The 22,640-nt window shown below is 34.6% G+C and overlaps 3 protein-coding genes across 3 annotated transcripts in view; 1 reads left to right on the plus strand and 2 right to left on the minus strand.

The window, feature by feature from the left end:
• LOC126968345 (uncharacterized) overlaps nt 1-20,421 on the minus strand; it is a 93,271-nt gene extending 72,850 nt beyond the window's left edge. The window contains exon 1 of the mRNA XM_050813328.1: nt 20,404-20,421. The gene's annotated coding sequence lies outside the window, so the exon portion shown is untranslated. The remainder of the gene's footprint in view (nt 1-20,403) is intronic.
• LOC126968314 (uncharacterized) overlaps nt 1-22,640 on the minus strand; it is a 512,088-nt gene that overhangs the window by 388,914 nt on the left and 100,534 nt on the right. The gene's annotated exons all lie outside the window — the stretch shown is intronic.
• LOC126968340 (androgen-dependent TFPI-regulating protein-like) overlaps nt 1-22,640 on the plus strand; it is an 81,848-nt gene that overhangs the window by 5,516 nt on the left and 53,692 nt on the right. The gene's annotated exons all lie outside the window — the stretch shown is intronic.

Here is a 22,640-nt window from a genome sequence, read left to right on the forward strand (position 1 = left end):
TCTTCACAACGTCTACCGGGTTCAAAGACTAGACCAGGAGTTATCCTACTGGAATTAAAGTCGAATGTATGCTGAAAAAAATGGATTGATGCTGGAAGGGAGAAATTACTCACTGCTGGACACATAGTACAGGGCGTCCCGAAAGAAAGCGTTGAAAATCGTGTCTATGTACGGGATGCGCTAACTAAGCACCTTAAGTCACTATTATTCAAAGCGAAAACCCAACTTAAAGAATCCTTTCAGTATATATGGTGCAAAGATGGTAAAGTGTGTGTTAGAAAGTGTAGTGATAGTAAAATATATTATATTCGTTCAGTGCAAGACATAAACCTCCTTGAAAAGCAGTGTTCGACCTCATCTAATTTTGAAAAGAAACTGAAAGGATCTACCCCTCAATAAGCTATTAGGTACAGTTTTTGTTTCTTTTTTCCTTACATTTGATAAAAAAGCTCATTAAATTCTCGCCTGTATAAGTTTGAATTTATATAAATATATAATATGGATACACATATAAAAGAAATACAAGATTGTAACTCACTTAATAATTTTTTACAACATATACCGCCTAAAAATACTTTAAAACTATAATGTCTACATTTTAATATCAGGTCTTTAATTAAAAATTTCAGTAAATTAGAACAAACTATTCATAAATGTACTTTTCCAATTGATTTAATAGTGTTGACCGAATGTGGTATCTCGAATAAAATTTGCCATTTGTTTAACCTTCCTGGCTTTAACATGTACTCACAACTACGGAAAAATAAAAAGGGAGGCGGCATTATGATATACATCCGAAATCACATAAAATTTACAAAATTCAATCATAAAACAAGCACTTTTAAAAGTCTAACAGGGTCGTTTAAAATAAATGATTGCCAAGATGTAGTTGTTTGTGCAGTTTATCGCCCACCATCAACAAACAAGAATAATTTTGTAAAAGAACTAGGTAACTATCTTTCTATATTTGAGTCAAAACTAAACTTACTAATGATTGGTGACATAAACATTGACCTAAAATCTTCAACGACATATAAAGATTCATATCTAGCAACACTCAGCGAGCATGGATTAATGTGTGGTATATCCGATTATACGAGAATTGAAATGAAACAAAACTATGTAACCAAATCTTGTATCGACCACATTTTTGCACGCTTCCCCACATTAAATCCGTACTCGGCGGCGTTAGATATTGTACTGGCGGACCATCGAGGCCTTGTCTTCGCTTGCATTGGCGATGCACAGCCCGAGCGTACACGGGGTGATATCAAACAAAAAATTAACTATGACATTCTTTTTCGGGAACTAAAAAACGTTAAATGGTCTGTGACAAACGACATGAAATCCCCGTATGATATTTATAATTTTATTTGTCGATCCTTTCATAATGCTAACAATGCGGCTACAAGTACTGTGAAAAAAAGGATAGGTTTAGATAATGGTAAAAATAAATGTAAGCTGCCTTGGATCAATAATAATATCAATGAACTTTGTAAAAAGCGTGAGAAACTCTTTCGCAAATGGAAAAATAATGATTACGATCCTAAATTAAGATTAGAATATAATAAAGTTCGTAACAAGATACACAAGGTTTTAGAAGCTAAAAAAAAATCATATTACCTAAAAGAAATTAGTAATAACTTTAGAAATACAAAAAAAATGTACCAAATAATAAACCAAATGTTAGGTCGTGTGTCATCATCTATTGATTTAGCAATTCTTAAGGCATTCAATGCGCAAGGGTTGCATACTGAAATCATTGCAGATAACTTTGCGAAAAGCTTTGATAATGCAGTGAATGATATTAGTCCAACATGCAACATAAAACTTTATAAACAAAATAATTGCCGCCAACCAAATGATTCCAGTATCTTTTTAAAAAAAGTTTCAAGCGATTCGGTCTATAAAATTATACAAAACTTAAATTCACGTAAGGGACCTGGTCTGGATGGTATCAAGGTATCAGATATTAAATTAATTGGAAGAGATGTCTCCACGGCTATTGCAAACTTAATAAATTGCAGTGTAAGCAAAAGTCATTACCCAAATGAATTAAAAGAAGGCTGTGTGAGGCCTATATTTAAAAAAGGTAAACATAGTGATTATGATAACTATCGACCCATAACAATACTATCATCGATTGATAAAATTGTTGAAAAGTTTATATGCGAACAAATACATGGTTTTTACAGGAAACATGAAGTACTACAACAAAATCAATTTGGATTCCAGGCTGGCAAGAGTACTTCAATCCTTTTATCAAAATTTACTGATGAAGTGAATAGTCACTTAGATCTTAAAAAACACGTTTTAGTATTATTTATAGACTTCTCTCGCGCCTTTGATACTTTGTTGCATAATCAACTTATTCAGGAGTTAGACTTTTGTGGAGTCCGTGGTCCATTACTGGAATGGTGCAGTGACTATCTAAAAAATCGGACATACAAAGTGAAAATAGACAACACGTTGAGTAAGCCAGTCATGGTGAGAAAGGGCACCGCTCAAGGTTCAGTATTAGGGCCGCTTCACTTTCTTTCATACGTCAATAACATCAAAAATTGTATAAAAAACTGCACTTGTTTCCAGTTTGCGGACGACACTTGTCTCGTAATCGCGGACAAAGATCCAATAAAGGCTTGTGATTTTATGCAACAGGACCTCAATAACCTTACCCGGTGGTGTCATGATGTAGGCCTTGTTCTTAATCCAAATAAAACTAAGCTCTTATTGATAAAATCACCGTTTATTAAGAAATTACCAATCAAAAACATAACAGCTCACGAACATGTCTGCCTACATAAAAACTATCACTCATGTAAATGCACACCCTTGGAAATAGTTAGATCTCACACATATCTTGGGTTAATAATAGATGATAAATTTAAATGGAGTAATCATGTGGACTATGTATGCAACAAACTTAGACAATTCCTTGCAAGTATCTCAATTCTTAAAAATCGCATACCCTATAAAGTCAAAATAATGCTCTATAACGCGTTAGCCGAATCGTACGTTCAGTATGGACTGAGCAGTTACGGTCGTACTTACTATTCGTACCTTGACAAAATTAATAAAATTCAAATTCAAATTCTTAAAAAAATAGTATCAAATCAAATTAAACGTAAATTTCAGGGTAACGAAAGCGGGCTATTTAAGCATTGTCAAGTGTTGTCAATATTTAAGCAAATTGAATATGCAATACTAAAAGAAAATTATTTTAATAATAAATTAAAAACAGCCATAGATCACCCCGTGTATACGCGCGCTGTTAGTCTAAACCGGCTGCACATGCCTCGGGCATCCAATGCGTTCGGTGAAAGAACAACAGCTTACATAGTACCTAGACTGATTAATAAACTGCCACGTGACTTGACCGACTCGTTGACTGAGACTAATTTAAAACAGAATTTAAAAAAATACTTTTTAAGACTTGACTGACCACCGATCAACTTATCGTGCTTAACTATTAATTGTATCAAGTACTTTTACTTTTATTTGTATAATTATAATGTATAGCTAAGTGATTGTGAACTATTTTTCTTTTATTAATTTAACTCTGTTGGTGTAGACTTAATTTAGCAATTGTACAAACCTCAGTGGTTTTTATTGCTTTGAAACCGCAATGTAAAATTTGGTTTTTATTAATAAATATATAAAAAAATATATATATATATATATATATAATTGAATTTTTTCCTCAACTACTAAGTTACTATTATAATGTAATAAAATTATTTTAACCACCCAATTTTAGTTATCATGCGTAGATGTGCTATAACTTGCGGCGACGTCGTGTGCTGGGTCGTCTCCTTCCCTCAAATATGTGCGAAGGGAACGATGTCTGGTCCATGCGTCAACTCGTGAACGGGTGCTGCTTGTGGTGCCAGATCGACCCGACCTGTTATAGTTAATGAATCAAGTATTTGTTGGATGCAATTACTAATTGTGACAGTAATCACGACCATCATGTTCACGAAGCATCCTTACACAAACATTGAGTTCAATCTCTAGAGTTTGATGCATCCAATATACGATAATTTATATTTATACACATACACACATAAAAACAACACACGCCCTTAATTATATATAAAATAGATTTTGTGTTCATAATGTGTTGCATAACTTCCACTGTTAGACCTTAAAATATGTTGATGTTTGTTATTTGACATTTTACAATGCACAACTGGGAAGAGACTGACCCCCATGTCACGGGCTGTCCTAGTTTGGGGGTCGAGAGTAATTTTAAGCAAAATTGTATTTTGTTTTTGCAACAAATAAAGATTTATTTATTATAATTATTTATTTATACATTTAATTCTTTATAAGGTACTTTTCATTAAATTATTTAAATTATTAAAACACAACTCTTATAATGGATGCAGCACGTTACAAACTAATTTATTATGTATATTACAGCCATTATAAAATACTCTATTTGATTGAAAACAATAAGTTCTTCTCGCGAGCTCATTTTTTTACGAACATAATAATATGGTAAATTCAGTAATTTAAAAGAAATATTTATAGTGACGATTCAGAAGCACTTAGCTTAAGTCTATTCGAATAAAGATTATTTGACTTTGACGTTGACTTTGACTTTGACGTTGACTTTGACTTTGACTATGGTTTTGGCTTTGACTTTGACAAGCTACGTCTACATAATGGCATAGTATGGGGCAGTCGAGTCTGGCAGTAATTACTTGCCTCGGAGAGACCCTGCTTTTTTGTTCATGATGATAATAACTCAAAACATTACTAGTCACGTCTCTTTTTTTCAAAAGAAAAATCTATCAGAATATCAAATTTCCAATTCTTCAAATACATAGGACATTGTTTGAAAAGTGAGGGTAGATTTGAAATAGCGACATCTCAAGTCAATTTCCCAATATGCAATTATTGTGGTTGAGCAGGTTATTAAGTGTAAATTAGATCCTGTATATGAAGCCACAGCCTGAAACTTGAACAAGACATACCAAGATTTACGATGGATACCTTACTCAGACGATTGGCTTAGTTGGTAAGAGCGTTCGGAGGGAACCTGAAAGCACGGGTTCGAGGCCTGCATCATTCGTAAATATTGGTACAAATTAATTTTGGTTAAATTTGTACATAACACATTAATAGAAATTTGCGAATGAAAGAAAGCAAGAAAAAACATTTATTCAATTAGGTCAAATTGATACTTATGAATTTTACCACTATTTCGGAAAAGTTGAGTTTAATGAGAAGAAGGGGCAAAAAACATATTGTCACTCATCTTAATCTATATAACTGCAGTTACAACATCTTACATTACACTTTATACAATGTATGTAAAGTGATACACTAAAATTACTTCTAGTGTAGAGAAAAAAAGAATAAGAGATATTAAAAAATCAAGAGTATCGACTGTAGTATCAATTCACATACACTTTAAATAAGTAAGGTATTATGTGAGCAGTTACATAAATAAATTGTGAAAGGCAAAAACACATTTGGTGCTAAAATAAAATAATATTTTGTACCCTGTTTACTCAATTAAAATCAATCCAGATTTAAAATAAACACAAAAAATGTTACAAAATTTTATTTTTTATACAACCTGTAGATTCCGAACTAGTCGATTATAGTTGTTTTAAACTGCCTGTTTGTGTCAATGCAACGATTGCAGCCTCGATAAAAATTCAAACTTAAATGATGGACATACAGTTGAGAATTGATTATCAATAAATACACACATCAAAATTATACATATTATGATATTACAAATTTACCATTTATAATAATTAATTTCTAAGTCTTTATTCACTCAAAGTGCATAGGTATGTAAACTTTTTTGTTATTGATGATATACTGACTGGTTGTAAAAAAATAATTCGATTATGTTTTGTTTTTTTCATAAAATTAAATGAAAGGGAATTTGTTTGAATTTAAGTGCGTTTTTATTGCTACATTTAGTCTTGATTTTATAATTTTACCAACCATTTAAATGAAGTTAGCAGCAAAATTGTATTGTTAGATATTCTTTACGTGATGGCCACTCAGCAAGACCGGTACATACAACTGACTGCAAGACGCCAGCCGATGTTAACCGCTCGAGAGATAAGTTTGAGGCTACAAAATTCAAGTGGTGATGATGTAAATCCCCAAACTGTTCGAAATCGACTGCATGAGTACGGCCTACGAGCTCGACGCCCAATTAGGTGCCCACCGATACGTCACGGGAATCGCGCTCGTCGAAATGAATGGTGTAGAGAACGCAGAACATGGACCCAGAAACAATGGGATAAAATTATGTTTACCGATGAGTCGGGATTCGGGTTTAGGCCTGATACAAGAAGGATGACCGTCGGCCCGGAAATACTGAAAGGCTCAGGTGCATTCAGGAAGTTCATCCATGCAGCGGCTCAACAGTTATGGTATGGGCGGGTATTATTAAGAACAGGCGAACTGAGCTCGTTTTTGTAAATGGACACATGAACGCTGAAAATTACGTTGAGGATATTCTCAGACCTTATGTCCATCCATTTACACAAACCTTTGGTTCCGATTTTACGCTAATACATGACAATGCGCGTTCGCAAACAGCTCGGCGAACCAGTCAATACTTGGCAACGGAGAACGTGCGGGTATTGCCCTGACCTGCACAATCGCCAGACCTCAACCCCATCGATCACGCATGGGACATTCTCCAGAGACGTGTTTTGAAGGACTTGGATGGAGTGACAACAACCCAACAGCTGAAGGATTTGCTACAATTCCATTGGGAGCGAATACCGCAAGATGACATAAACAGTCTCATTAATTCAATGAATAATCGTTGCCGACAGGTTCTGAATAGCAGAGGAGGCCATACTTTGTATTAAATTATCCTATTCTTTCACAATAAATTCATTCTCTTTAGAACTTTCATTTTGTCAAAAAAATGTTTAGTTGCTTAGTTTCTGCAGTATATTCCAATATTGTTAATTTCTGTTATGAAAAGAACTTATAAAGACAACAGCTGTTATTTTTACATCATAGGACCCTAAAAATATTATTTTAAAAATAAAAGACAACGTTATAATGTGAAAAACCATCCTTAAATTTAAATTAGTACATGTTGCTTAGACTTTTTTGATGTGTGTATATCTACATAGACAACCTTTATTAAAATCAATACAAAGTGGTGGTAGGCCATGCAGCCGACACGTTCGTATTTTTTTTCGGCAATTGAGCAACCAGTGGGAGGCTCCTTTTCACTGGATGCCAGCTAGATTATGGGTACCACAACGGCGCCTATTTCTGCCGAGAAGCAGTAATGTGTAAGCATTACTGTATTTCGGTCTAATGGGCGCCGTACCTAGTGAAATTACTGGGCAAATGAGACTTAACATCTTAAATCTCAAGGTGACGAGCGCAATTTTATTGCTGCTTAGAATTTTTGGGTTTTTCAAGAATCCTGAGCGGCACTGCAATGTAATGGACAGGACGTTACAATCACCATCAGCCAAACGTCCTGCTCGTCTCGTCCCTTACTGTCATAAAAAAAAATATGCAAGTGATGGGAAGTCGTTGAGGTTACCGTCCATGGGACAACGTAACAACATGGCTTAAGAGATGCGTTCCCGGGCTTTAAGGTGGAAGAACGTTCTTTTCTTGAAGGTCCCTAAGTCGTATCGGTTCGGGAAAACAGCAGCCGGTAATTGATTACACAAGTTGCTGTACGGGGCAAGAAATTTCTCACGAAACACGCGGTCGTAGAAAGCCATACGTCAACTTGATGCAGGTGGTATTTAGCATTTTGACGTAATGCAAATTGGTGGAATTCGATATCAATCCCAACAACTCCTCTTAGCACTCTCCGTGATGAATTTAAAAGATGCAGAGAGAACCCACATTTTTGATGCAACGCCAAAGAATCAAGTCGATCACATATATTATTTTTTTGGAAAAGGAGGAGAAACGAGCGTACACCTGGTGTTAAGTGATCACCGCCGCCCACATTCTCTTGCAACACCAGATTAATCACAGAAGCGTTGCCGGCCTTTAAGGAAGATGTACGTGCTTTTTTTGCAGGTAACCATGTCGTTTCGTCCCGGAAACACCACACAAGGAAGTTCATTCCACAGCTTTGAAGTACATGGAAGAAAGCTCCTTGAAAAGTGCACTGTGAAGGACCGCCATACATCCAGATGGTGGTATTGATATCCTAACTTGTGGCGTGTCGTGCGAAGGTGGAATTTGGCGGCAGGAATCAGGTGAAAGAGCTCTTCGGAAAAGTCCCCGTGATAAACGATATGACTAGATCGTCGGAGACATAAGATGTTAAGTCTTATTTGCCCGGTAATTTCAATAGCTACGGTGCCCTTCAGACCGAAACACAGTAATGCTTACACATTACTGCTTCACAGCAGAAATAGGTGACGTTGTGGTACCCATAATCTAGCCGGCATCCTGTGCAAAGGAGTCTCCCACTGCTGACTCTTGTTACATTTATTGTTATTTTGATTGCAATGGGGCCACACGAGAAGTACCAGAATTCAAATACAAAAAAGAATTATCAAAATCGGTTCACCCAGCCTAAAGTTCTGACGTTACAAACTTAAAAAAAAATTGAATTGAGACCCTCCTCCTTTTTTGAAGTCGGTTATAAATTCGACATTAGATGAAACCTGCATTTGATTTAGTTAAATTACTATGCAAAATTACAAAGTGATATTCAAATTAAATGTAAAAGCATTTAGCCCATTCTCTGCCTATGTTGAAATGTTCCAGTTTACAAACGAGTACAGAATTTCATTTTTATTTTTTACATTGATAACTTGTAATCGATTTAACAAGGAAATCTCAAAGAAGCCTGTTTTAAACTAAATAGTATAATTTTTAATGTCTCGAGGCAAACACCTCTGCGTATGACAATATAAATGTGATTGTAACTTACTTACACAATAAGTGTACAATATTTTTTAATTATTTTATTTGAAGTTTAAAATTAAACTAAATTTAATAATATTTATTGTGACATTTTGTGTAATAAAAGTGTTTACTTGTTAAAGGTGAATCCAATGTTTATTCGCGGGAAATTTGTGAAAGACTGCAGTTTTTATTAATTTAATAATAAGATTAAGGGTTGGTTCCGCTGTGCTCCAACTAGATACCGCACTACCTAAAAACAATAGCTTTTTATAACGGCAACTGTTAGATGCTAGTGTGGGTGGCATCTTGACACTCAATGGCACCTTTCAAGTTTTATAACATACGCTTCGTGTTGTTTTACATTGAAGTTAATAAAATACAAAATACTTACTGATAATATTATGTGATCCTAGTATCTTTACTATTATTTTTATTACGCAACCCGGCATTTTAAAGAAAAATATAGTTTTTTATAATTAATAATTAAACGACATTGAATTGAACGCTCTTGAAATATTTTTTTCGCTACCACATACACCTATCAATAAACACATACAGAGGGGCGCGTAGGATGATTTTAACTGTAGAAAACTATACGGATTTTTTTTTAAAACAAAATTTTATGAACGATGCGGGATTCGAACCCACGACCTGTCGCGTTCCGTGCGAGTGCTCTTCCGACTGAGCTAACCGTTCGAGTGACGTATCGTCATAAAATCTTTTTCAAATTTTATTTGTATATTAATCCTAGAAGTGAGGGTTATCACTTTAAAAACATAACAACGTTAAACAGAATAATTGTTATTGAAATATACTTTATTTACTTTTAAAATTTTTGAAGTGAAAACATCCTTAGTGGCGTTGAGCACTTTTCTTAGTATGGATATCAAATGTTAAACTCGCGTCAGGACACATGATCGAAAATTCGTAAGACAGTCGTTTTAATTACGGATGATAGTTGATTTTTCTGAGAGATAAACTATTTGATGTAAATTAATTGTAATAGTTCTGAAGTGTTAAATTTTTTATGTAATATAAATTGTCAAATTATGCACGGTAGCGCTAATACTTTTAGACTGATAAATAAAGCAATTCATGCGAAATTATTCCCTAAGCATTCCAAAATTTTCAAAAATACACAGTTAATGTTCAAGTTTTCACTTCTGCCGGCACTCCCGGAGTGTAACCCGTTATTTTTATTGTTACCTGTAAGTGCGATATAAAAAAAATAAAAAATTAATAGCTATAACTTTGCAAGTGAAGATATCTTCTTTTAATGTCTGCAGCTGCAGAAGTCCATCATCATCCTGAAGCTTAAAATTCTCTGGCTTTGATCACGTCAGTAAGACTCAACTGTCAATTCAAGTATTTAAAAAAAATATTAAAATTAATTTTACAAATTATTTAAGTTTTCTTTAGTGTTAATTCCGCCATTATTAGTTTTCAAACAATTCGACACGTGTTTTGCCTCTACACGAGGCATCCTCAGGACATGTTGTCTCTCCAAAATCTGGCACGAGACTCAATTTTACTCAATTTAGTCCCATCACCTTTGTTACCTATTTCTTACGGGGGTAACACGTCGCAACAGCCGACCAATCACAGCGCGTCATTTCATGGGACAAGGGTATAAAAGAGCGGCTTCCGGCTCATTTGATTCAGTCTCCTGCCAGATTTTTGCGAGACAACATGTCCTGAGGATGCCTCGTGTAGAGGCGAAACATGTGTCGAATTGTTTGAAAACTAATAATGGCGGAATTAACACTAAAGTAAACTTAAATCATTTGCATACTTATGGATTTCCGCAAAGTAACGCCTACTTCAATAAAAATTAATTTTATTTATATTACTGTTTTGTATTACTATTTAAATTATTTGTTATCTTTGTTATGTTCTTAATATAGTATTTAGTAACATATTACAGTGAGCTAGTAATAAGACATATTTCATATATTTCAGTTTTCTTTTATGTATAATTTTACCATTTTTAATTTCGCTAAGATCGTTTCAAGTACAATGTTTTTGTGAGAAATATTTAACTTCATATTATCAGTATTTGTTTTATATTTTGTTATATAACATATAATTTAAGGTTACCATTTGCTTTGAAAGGTGAATGTTTTTTCAGCAGTAAATAATTAATGTATCGCTTTGGTTTCTTCCCAATAATTTTAATAAGTTTATATAGTAGCAAGGTCTATGTCTCACTGTAACTGCCGTCACATGCCGACTTAAATTATTGATTTTTTTTTAATTATTTCAAAGTCAAAATGTAATAAACTTTATTTAATTAGGCTTAAACTAAGCGCTTTGGAATCTTCACTATAAATATTTATTTTAAATTCCTGAATCTACCATAATATGTTTGGAAAAAAGTAAAGCTCGTGAGAAGCAAGAACATACAAGAAACACAATGGCCACTGTTTTCAATCAAATAGAGTATTTTACAATGGCTGTAATGTCAATAACAAATTAGTCTTTAAGGTGCTGCATCCAATATATGAATCGTGTTTAAATAATATCAAATATGTCATAAAATTTATAAAAATATTGGATAAATACTTCGGCTAAATCGCACTTATCCACGTTTTATATTCTATTTCTCAGGCTTTCCCAGGCTCTCTTTGGCGCAGACATTTTAAATTATGACCATAGAAATGTCAAAGTTTTGATTACTAATTGCTGAACGGCACACGAATAAATTAAGAAGGATAAAAAAAAATTGACTAATATTTACTTAAAACAGCGGCTAAGTTTAAAAGAATACCGATGAAATGTAATATTTTGATCGATACGTGGGTAACACTGAAAATGTTTAGAACTGGCCAGTTAGAACATTGCTAATGAAAACTTTTTTTGAATTTCAATTTTAGAACTCTTTGGTAACCTAATGTAGTATATTGCATTCATTCGTCATTCGTTTGTGAATGGCGGCAAATCTAAAACTCTTGTTACACGTGAAAATGAACCTAACGCGAGAAAATTGTCAATGATTTATTATGACTTTCGTTGTGGGCTTACTCAACAACAACGCTATGATAGACTGCGATCAGCATTTCTTAATGAAGTGCCACTATATACAATTGGTTTAACGAGTTTAAGCGTGGACGTAGCAATCTCAATGATGATACGTGTGAGGGACGTCCTTTAACAGCGATAACTGAAGATAACATCAGTGCTGTGCGACGCATGATAAAGGAAGATAAGAAAATGAGTATGAGACAAGTTCAAAAAATATTACACGAACATTTAGGCGTCAGGAAGCTTTGTATCAGATGGATTCCCCAAACTTTAACCGACGACCAGAAACAACTTCGCATGGACTGGTGTCACAAAATGTTAGATAAGTTCAACGTCGATGACTCAATTCCTGTATTTGACATCGTCATATGTGATAAAAGCTGGATATATTGCTACGAACACGAAACCAATCAGCTCAGTGGGTGTTTCCTTTCGAGGATCGGCCAACTAAGGTAAAGAAAGGAAGAAGACAATGAAAAAAGATGATTGCCTGATTCTTTGGTCGTTGGTTGGAAAGGTCATTTCGCGACAGTTGTGCTAGAAGATGGAAGGACAGTTACTGCAGACTGGTATGTCAATCGCTGTTTGCCTGATGTCTTTGAAAAAATTCGAGAGCAACGCCCTCGAAGCAGGACCACAACAATGCTTCAGCGCACTCCGCAAAACGGACTGTTGAATATTATACAATGGCAGGTGTCGAGATAATGAGTCATCCGCCATACAGTCCTGACCTGGCGCCCTGTGACTTTTATTTATTCCCAATAACTAAAGATAAAATTCGAGGTATTCGCTTTACGAGCCTTGAAGAAGCGGAGAAAGCGTACGAAAATGCCATAGAAGAGACCACTAAGGAAGAATGGGCCCACTGCTTTTCTCAGTGATTCCATTGAATGCGTTGATGTGTAGAGAGGAACGCAGATAACTTCGAAAAACAATTGTATTGGGAACTTTCTACATTAAGCCGTGTTTCATTTTCTTAACATTTTCAGTTTTACCTAGGCATAGGTACAGATATTGCGCGAATTGAATGCAGTCGGCTCCTTTGGTAAAGAGCGGAAGCATTATGTATTTATTTGTTTATTTATTTAGATATTTACACCAACAACACATCATTAAACAATTAAAATTTTATCAAATACACAAGGGATAGTACAATATGACATGTCTTTACAGGTGTAAACAACATTTACAATAGTGTGAAAAGAATAACAAAGTTGAACAATTAAACATAATAAAATTAAAAAAATGTAGAGTTAAACGAAAATGATAACAAAAATGATGAAAAAAAATACATTTCTGTACAACTATACAACAATACAATAATTTACTTCTTATATGTAACTTACATAACTAACATCTTAATATTTTAATGCAGATGGTTGTAAATTTATAGATATTAACCATATGAAAAATATCTATATTAACATAAATTTAACAATAAAATAAAAATTTATTACCTAAAGTAACGAAAGTTCTGTGGACTTTTACAATTAATATGAGCGTTCAATTCACTGTTGTTTAATTATTATTTATTAAAAACAAAGATACGACTGTGTATTTTTTTTGTATACATTTTATTGAAGTATTTTATACTATTCTTTTTCCTTACCTTGGATTTTTCTTAGAAATTACTGCATTTTTCCGTCACATCCCTTCGATTTTAAATAGTCTTCAATCAATCCGATAATTTTGAAGTAGAATGTCAAAATCCGTAAGTGAAATGTCAAAGGTTAAAAATGAACAGTTCCTGTGTAATCTAGTGGTACGCACAGTGCTACATTTAATATATTTTGTTGGGGATTTGTATGTAGCCACATGGGGTGGCAATACTCTGCTGAAGATTGATGAAGAGCATCTTGAAATACCAGAGCTGGTGAACCTCAGGGACATGTCGCAGGCTCTTATAACCAATTGGAATTTTGTGAGTATTTTTATTTTTAAACGAAATATTTGCAACTTTGCCATCGCAAATTCACAATCTTAAAATTCGTGTTTTAACAAATTTTTACACGCTTTTTATTAGATCCACCTGTATGTATATGTTTGTTTGTAACCATCTCATTTGGGCGCGATTTTGGCCCACTTAAAACGGCTAGATTTCGTTCAAACTTCGTAGATTTATCGAGGACCGATGACAATACATTAATTTGATAAAATTATTCCATTTTTCAATTTGTAGAATAAGATTTTTATTATATGATTTTTAATCTATCGTCGATAAGGCAGGAATTGATGTTCATATTAAATTTCAACCATTATCTTTTCAATCAAAGTGTGTTTTGTAGTTTTTTCAAAATACTTTTATTTTTGATTAGCACTTAAAAAAAAACGAAAAAGTTACACCGACTTCTTAAATTCATAAGACTAAATATTGTTGTTTTGTATTGTAGATAATTATAAATTTAACATTTGATACATTTTCCCATAGTTATATAATACAGTAAGATAACGAACGATGTGAAACCCTGTAAGTAATCTATACACTTAGATATATTTTTCATTTTTTGTGAGTAGTTTATGTATTAGTGTGCCATTTTTGGGTTTCCGAATAAATTAATAAATAAAACTTATTGAATAAGGTGTTATTATGTGAAAATTCATATAAATGCAGATGAATTTTCTTGAGTGTTACTTCCGCTAAGATTTTAGTCTCGTGGCAGTATTCGGCGAGTCTAACATGTCCTGAGGATGCCTTGTGCAGATGCGAACAACTCAATGACACTCAACAAAACTCATAACATGTAGACAAATAGCAGTTCTTATTTTTTTTTGTAAAAGCTAATTGTAGATCTCAATCTTTCACGCCTAACAAAAAAATCTGCGTTATCTTAACTTAAACGAGTGCTGCTTGTGGTGCCAAGTCGACCTGTTATAGTTAATAAATCATTGTATTTGTTGGATGCAATTACTAATTGTGACAATAATCATTACAAACAATGAATTGAAGCTCTAAAGGTCGATGCATCCAATATAATATGATAATTTATATTTATACAGTTTATTCTTTATTACTAATCATCATCATGATGATAAGGTCGAAATTCGAGAATTTTTTTGCCCCAACGGCCAACTAGTCTTCAAGCTTTGATGCAATATAGGTACCTTCAAAAAAAGCGCGTACACCTTCCTTAAAGGCCGGCGACGCTCCTGTGATTCCTCTGGTGTTGCAAGAGAATGTGGGCGGCGGTGATCACTTAATACCAGCTGGCCCGTACTTGCCACTGGCTGGCTACGCATTGCCACTTCAATTTCGCAATCGTCCGGGCTATGTCAGTGACTTTTGTTTGACATATCTCCTCATTTCTGATTCGATCTCACAGGGAAACTATAGTATATTCATAAATTATATTCTATAGGACATAGTTGCCTTTGAAAGACCATGAGTTTTCTCATAAGGTCTATAATGAGCGAGCACGTCACACCGACGCAAAGATTACGATTTTCCATCCACAGTCCTGAAATACTTACCTGACTTCTTACACTCACATCAAACCCTTCATGCATGCTCTCTTTGTACTCTGAACCTGATCCCTCTCCATTGATGCCAATATGATTGGAATGTTAGCAGCAGCTTAATTCCACCACCAGACATTACAGCAAAAGCCCGGCTGCAGTTTTCCTAAACCGATACGACTTAGGGACCTTCAAACATAGAGCATACTTCCACCTTAACCCGTCACTGGCTAAGCAGCCACAAAGCGCGTGGCGCACATGCCCGTCTTAAGCCGCCGCGCGTTACTGACGCCAATTTCAACGGGCTCGTGTTACACTAAAATTTATTGCTTTTGAAGTGTTTCTGCTTGCTTATAAAAACGAACGTCAATGCTTTTGTTATTAAACAAACTAGCGCTTTGTTAGATTACATAAACAATAGATACTGCGTAATTTAAACAAATTTCGTTTAAAGTAGGGCTGTCATGCATTTTTTATGATTTTTTTAGATTTACCTACAGATTAAATTTCGATTATTACTAATGAATGTAGTAATTTTTTATAACTAAAACATACTTCAAAGTTACTAATTAGTCATAGAATAGTTACTGAAACATCATAGATAATACAAAAAAGAATTTTTAAATCGACTGCTACAGATAATTAAAATAATAAACGGCTGACCGCATTTTGACGGCTTGTCGTATTTACACAGATAAAGTTTTAAAATTAAATATTCTTACTTTTATAGTCTGTTAAATTACCTTTGTTGTGGTATATCGTGTAGCTTGTCTTACTCTGTGTATATTTAACGAAAAAATATCTGCTACCGTTGTGTGCCAAGCAGACGTACGACGTCTGGTTTGGCACTCAACGGTAGTTTTGATAGCAGACGTCGGACGTCTGATTGGCACCTCGCGGGTTAAAGGCCGGCAGTGCATCTCTTGACCCCTGGTTTTGTGGATGTACATGCTTGCCTCACCACTTTCCATCTCGTCAGTGTCTAGCCCGTTTGCCCTCTCTTATTTAAAGAAGGTACTCCTATCTTGACCATTTCCAAAATGAGCTCATAGCATCTAATAGTAATAGTAATCTATCTTACTTAAACATCTATCTATCTATTGCCCAAAAAATCTCGCACAAAACAAAAGTTTATATTTATAATTATAAACAATTTGTTATGTTTTTAAAGTGATAACAATCACTTCTGGTATCCCGCATCGTTAATAAAATTTTGTTTTAGAATTTTAATTGTGTAATTTATAATTATGTAAAAACGAATAAGTTAATAGGTTTAAAATTAAATTATAAATTTTATGTCGCTTTGTTTAGAACTGCAAATATTATATAACTCGACGAAGATCCAATGAAAACGGCCTGTTCACTTGCGGGAGACTCATAGGCGATTTATAACCACTCGAAGAGACCGTATGCTAATACAAAATTATGTACAGTTTATTTTCTCAATATATTCTTGATAATGTAATGTATGTTCATAGGCACATAAGTGAATTTGCTAGAAATTGTCATAACCATAATGTTAACACCAGGAACAGACATAAACTTATAATGCCTACTACTCGGCTAAGTCGATTTAGCAAGTCTTTTGTGGGGCGATGTATGTGTTTTTACAACAAGATCCCAGAAAATGTTCAAAACAAAGGTATCACGTTATTCAAAAGAATTGTTAAAAAACGTTTGTGTGGTAAAGGTTACTATTACATAAATGACTTTCTTAATGATACCACAGTTTGGGAATGAGTGACCGCCTTCAGGCTATTAAATAATAAGTTTAATACTACAATATTACTTTGTAAACATATTTTTTCGATGAAAAAAAAGCCCGCTAAGTTTGTTGCGCCCGTTCTTCTCAGGTCTGAGGCATTCATTTTGGAATGGTGGTAGTTTTTGACTTTCAATAAGTGATGTCACATCCTATTTAAAAAATTTTGAATTTGAATTTGAATCATGCTTAGCCTTTGGTGCGTGGCGTAAGCCATTCGACATTATGTCGATTCAAGTTTTCTATTGTCCTCAGAGAGAAGCGGTACTGTGCCATCACCAGAATACAAGGGGCGATCCCAGGTGGAAATTCTTTAACTCTTTTTTTATGATAATAAGGGATGAGACGAGCAGGACGTTCAGCTGATGGTAATTGATACGCCATGCCCATTACAATGCAGTGCCGCTCATGATTCTTGAAAAACCCAATAACTCTGAGCGGCAATAAAATTGCGCCCGTCACCTTGAGACGTTAGCTGTTAAGTCTCATTTGCCCAGTAATATCATTAGCTATGGAGCCCTTCAGACCGAAACATAATGATGCTTATACATTACTGCTTCACGGCAGAAATAGGCACCGTTGTGGTACCCATAATCTAACCGGCATCCTGTGCAAAGGAGCTTCCCACTCTGACACAGCTATAGTCCAACAACTTCACGGCGCGGGGACGGGGTACTTTTTTTTTTCGAGAGGAGTAAAATTCATTAGTTAAATAGATACACCCCCTACCGACTAAAAACCTCCTCTGTGCTGATAGCCCTGAAGGCTTTTACAGCGAAGCCGCGAGGGGGCCTTGGTGGCCGAAAATGTAGCTCATAGGCGCGGGGCGTCTCGGAAAAAGACTCGAACCTCGGACCGCCTGCTCACTAGGCTGGATGGAGAGAAGATCACTAACGATTTAATATATCTGTTAGAAGACAGGGTACTAAGATGTCCGCGGGTAGCTACTAGCTACGGCAGTCTCAATTGTCTGAGGGTCACCGCGAATGAATGTCTAATCATGCTAATTATTGCGCACACGCATTGCGCCAGATCGCTTATTTTCTACTTTAATCCCTACTTCATTATTAAAACAATTGAACCACCAGTGAGTGACACTAATTGGTGCAGGCGAATTACCAGCCTCCTTCTATATACAGTACACTTAAAATCAATTATATAACAAGCGCCATTTTACAAATACACCACTTTTTATGAATAAATAACTTTTGATTTGATTTGAAACGAGAATCAAGAGACTGTGAATCCTAAATCGTCTACGTGATAGTAATCCTAATGTAATAATCCAACAAATTAGTTGATTAAATTGTCAACAGATAATCTTTGAATAATTAATTTTGAGGAAGAACTATGAAAATTATGCATTGCGATAAAAAAAAGCACCTTTAAGATATATTTAAGTTAATAATATTATATTTATAACAAATATTTTAGTTTTAATACGTCCGTGGACAACGGTTGTCGCATTATAGAATATATTTTCATGGTGGCCAATTAAAAAAAAATCTGTGAATGTGAAAAATGCGCGAATTTATCCTTAGAACTTTTCAGAAACCGTTTTTTTTAATATATACAAGAAAGAATACCTTGTACGAACTTACAAATATCTTTGTGATTTTTTTTTTCGAACAATGTCTATCGAAGCTGGAATGCCGAATGTCGAAGTTGAAAAGAGGTTTTCTATTAATTTACTTTTGAGGATGATATTTCATTTAGTTTATTTTGTGGGAGATTGTAGTCTGTTGCCGTATGGATTTTTTATTTCAAGAAGAATTAATACTAGTCCGATTCCGTTGTTGCACACCCTCAAATTGATGATGCCTGAATTTGTCACTCTTTGGAATTTTGTGAGTAAATTACATTTTAATAGTACGATAAGAATTCAAATATTTCTATATAAATATTAGTTAATGATTTTTTTAAATACAGCCTTCGTACAGGATGCCGGCTAGATTATGGGTTCCACAATGGCACCTTTTTGTGCCGCGAAGAAATAATGTGTAAGCATTATTGTGTTTCGGTCTGAAGGTGCTAGTGAAATTACTGGGCAAATGAGACTTAACATCTAATGTCTCAAGGTGACAAGCGCAACTGTAGTGCCTCTCAGAATTACGACAGGGCGTATCAATTACCATCAGCTGAACGTCCTGTTCGTCTTATCATTTTGTATAGGATGACTTTAAAATATAGTAAAAAGGAAATTACAGAAAAGCAAAAAACGCCCACAGAATACCGTCCCACAAGAAGGCAAATTCAAAAAAGAAGTCTGTTTGTAATTTAATAAAACATTTAAGTGTATAGTAAAACGTTAGTAAAATGTGCTACCACAGTATGCATAATGCCATTCTTCTTATAACATAATATATTGTACTAGCTGACCTGGCAAACGTTGTTTTGCCATATATAAATTGTATTGATCTTGTGCTTGCTAGTTGATAAGAGATGGCGCTAGTTGTATTCATTAGTAACAATCACACTTCTTTTATATTTTGTATAATTCACACTATAGTTTTATAAATTATAGCCTATTTGTTATTCTGGTGTGTAAGCTATATTATTGTAATGTTTCATTAAAATCTATTCAGTAAATATTGCGTTAAAGAAGTTCAAACATACATCCAGACATACAAACTTTCACATTTATAACATTAGTAGGATTGTATTGTTTAGTAATTAGTTGCTGTGCTCTCGCGATCTGGACGGAACTGACACACACCTGTTTTGATATTTGCTGCCCGTATTTAAAAAAAAACTCAACATATTAATGTATCACGTTACACATGCATGCTACATGCAGCTATCCCGAGCAGGACTTAAACGCGTAGCCCATCCTTTGTTTAACTTCCGTCGGCGCGCGCGCCTGTCAATGCGTATTTATTATTTTACGTGTATTAATAAATTGCTTATAATAACTATGATATTATGATATACAGTATGGTCTGCATACCTGTGAAATAAATAAAAATATAAGTAATACTAGTCCACAGAACTATACTAGCAAAATTTATTATTTAATTAATGACTTTAAATTGAAAAAAGCGAAATTTTCAAACAATAAATAAATATTTAAATAAATATACTAAGAGATAGCAGTACTGTTTAGACGACGTACATTGACCTCTGGATCGGAGGCTTCACCTTTGATTTGTTTGAATAATTGCGACGACGAAATAAAAATTCTTATTAATAAAATGTTCATTCTTACGAACACTTTTATTTCGGTATAAATGAACTGAACTTTAAATTCAATATTGTGCATCTTGTTTTATATTCAAAAAACTTACCTGTATTCGCAAACGTCATAGAAAAACTAAATGTCAAAGTCACCGTAAAAGCAATAACAATTAACAAACTTAAAAACACAATTTACACATGTACACACATACAGTAGTAGAAAGTGTCAATTTCAGCTTGATTCATTCGATAGGCAAATACATAATCTATTCGTCCAGAAGACTCGCGGTACACTGATCACTGATGAATCACTCATCTGAGTGATGACTGAAGTAGTGAACATTCAAATAACGAAAAAAATAAGTCTTTAATAGGGAATACATCACAATTATAGTTTATCGATACTTTTTAACATTATTTAGCAACCATTACCAAATACCTACCCAACGATAGGATACAACTATTTTTGTGTTATTCGAATGTTATTATAATTTTAACAAATTATAAATTTAATGAACTTCTAGTAAGTATTTTTTTACGATTAAACTAACGAAACTACTGTTTTGTGAGTTGTGAGTAACTAAAAGGGTTTTGGCAGTCATGCTGTCGTCCTATGACGACAGTACGATTCGACCAGACTCGTTCGGATTAAGTTCCTCACTCGCACAAACGGAACCGGCGTGAATAAGAATATGGGTATGTGTGTTCGTTGGGGAGAATATCTTCTGTCAACGTTTCGGCAATTTCAAGGGTAGGGTGTACTCTCTGGCTGCGAGTAGATTTTGAAGACCGCGTCCGGTCATGTGGACCGGTCATCCTACAGGTCATCTGGAAGGTGTCAAGGAAGCCAAATTGGCTTTAAAGAAGCTGGGGGTCATTAAAAGATCACGGTAATACTCCAAGCTGACCTAGATTCTAGCGCTCTCCAAAAGCGCAGGAACACCAGATACTGCCTGTATTGTTGTCATCTCTGGTCGGATGTACCCTAGTATCAGCTAGAAACTATTGCCCGCGTGCAACGCATAGCTGCTCGAATTGTCGGGGACCCAGTGCTCTGTGAACGGCTAGATCATTTGGCGTTACTGGAGAGATTTCCGAACGACTGCTGAAAAACGTTATTGTTATTTACTATTACTCCTTTGTTTATAATTATTATCTGTTTAGTACGTAATAAAAAAAAAATTTAAATAAATTTATTTTCATTTCATTTCATTAAATACACTAAGTATTTTAGTAAGCGTAGTGTTTTAAGGTTTTTTATGATATTTCTAGAAACACTGTGCGCTAAGTATTTAAATTTTAATAGCTTTTTGAATCGGGTATTATTTCCTTTAAAAGAAGATTGTCGATAGATTGTGCCCTACCCTAAGCCCGTTCGCGTTCTTTCGCTGTAGGACGTTCCGACGCGTTTGAAGTCACCGCGAGGAGCGAACAGGCAACATCGCTTGTGTTCTATCCGACAAACGACCAGTGTCTTTGAACTTGAAGAGCACGAAATGGCAACATCGCATTTTGATGTGCAATGATTAAAGTTCATTGAATAATTGAGTGTTGACCCAGTAACCCCGTGACCCGATTTTACAATGTACAGCATGTTAATATTCGCTCAAAATTAAAAGTCTACATTTTGACCTAATTAGTGCACCGATTTCGTTCATGTTTTGAATATCGTCAGCAAATACTATAACATGTATGTGGCTACATTTAATTCATAAATGTAAAAAACATACTGTATATATTGAAATAAGCTATAAGACCATGCAAAATAAACTTTCTTATAAACCAAATGAGGGTCAGAACATGGTCAGGGCGTAGTGTGCCGTACGGCACTTTCGATTTTAGTGTATATGAAAAATTTAATGTCAAAGGGCACTAGCGGAATTTTGAAGCCGCGTACGCTGCGCCGTGTTTTTGTGTTTGTTAACACAAAAACATGTTTTATAAGCCGATTAGGGGCATGGCTTAACAGTTTTGTTAAATAAAACATCTTAACATGTTTTCCGCGAGAAATGCGTGGATACCATCACCCGCGTTCGGCTGCGGGGAGGGAAATTAACGCATAATTTGTAAGCGTACACTGAATGCGTCTTCATTCATCATTAACTAACATTCGTAGCTAGCGGTAATTCTATTTGGTTTATTTATCACGGAGAAGAATAAAGAAAATACTTTGTTGTTTATACAACTGATAACAGAAAAACCGGTTCTTTAGGATGTTACATTGGTAGATCGTAAAAATAAATACAAAAAACTGGATGCACTTTGTCGGAACTCATTTTTGAAATGAAACAAAAACATACACAAAAACAGTTGCAGCGGACGGACTGTTTTACTAACATTTTTTTTA

The sequence above is a fragment of the Leptidea sinapis genome, chromosome 15 (genome assembly GCF_905404315.1).
Source record: "Leptidea sinapis chromosome 15, ilLepSina1.1, whole genome shotgun sequence".
NCBI lineage: Eukaryota > Metazoa > Arthropoda > Insecta > Lepidoptera > Pieridae > Leptidea > Leptidea sinapis.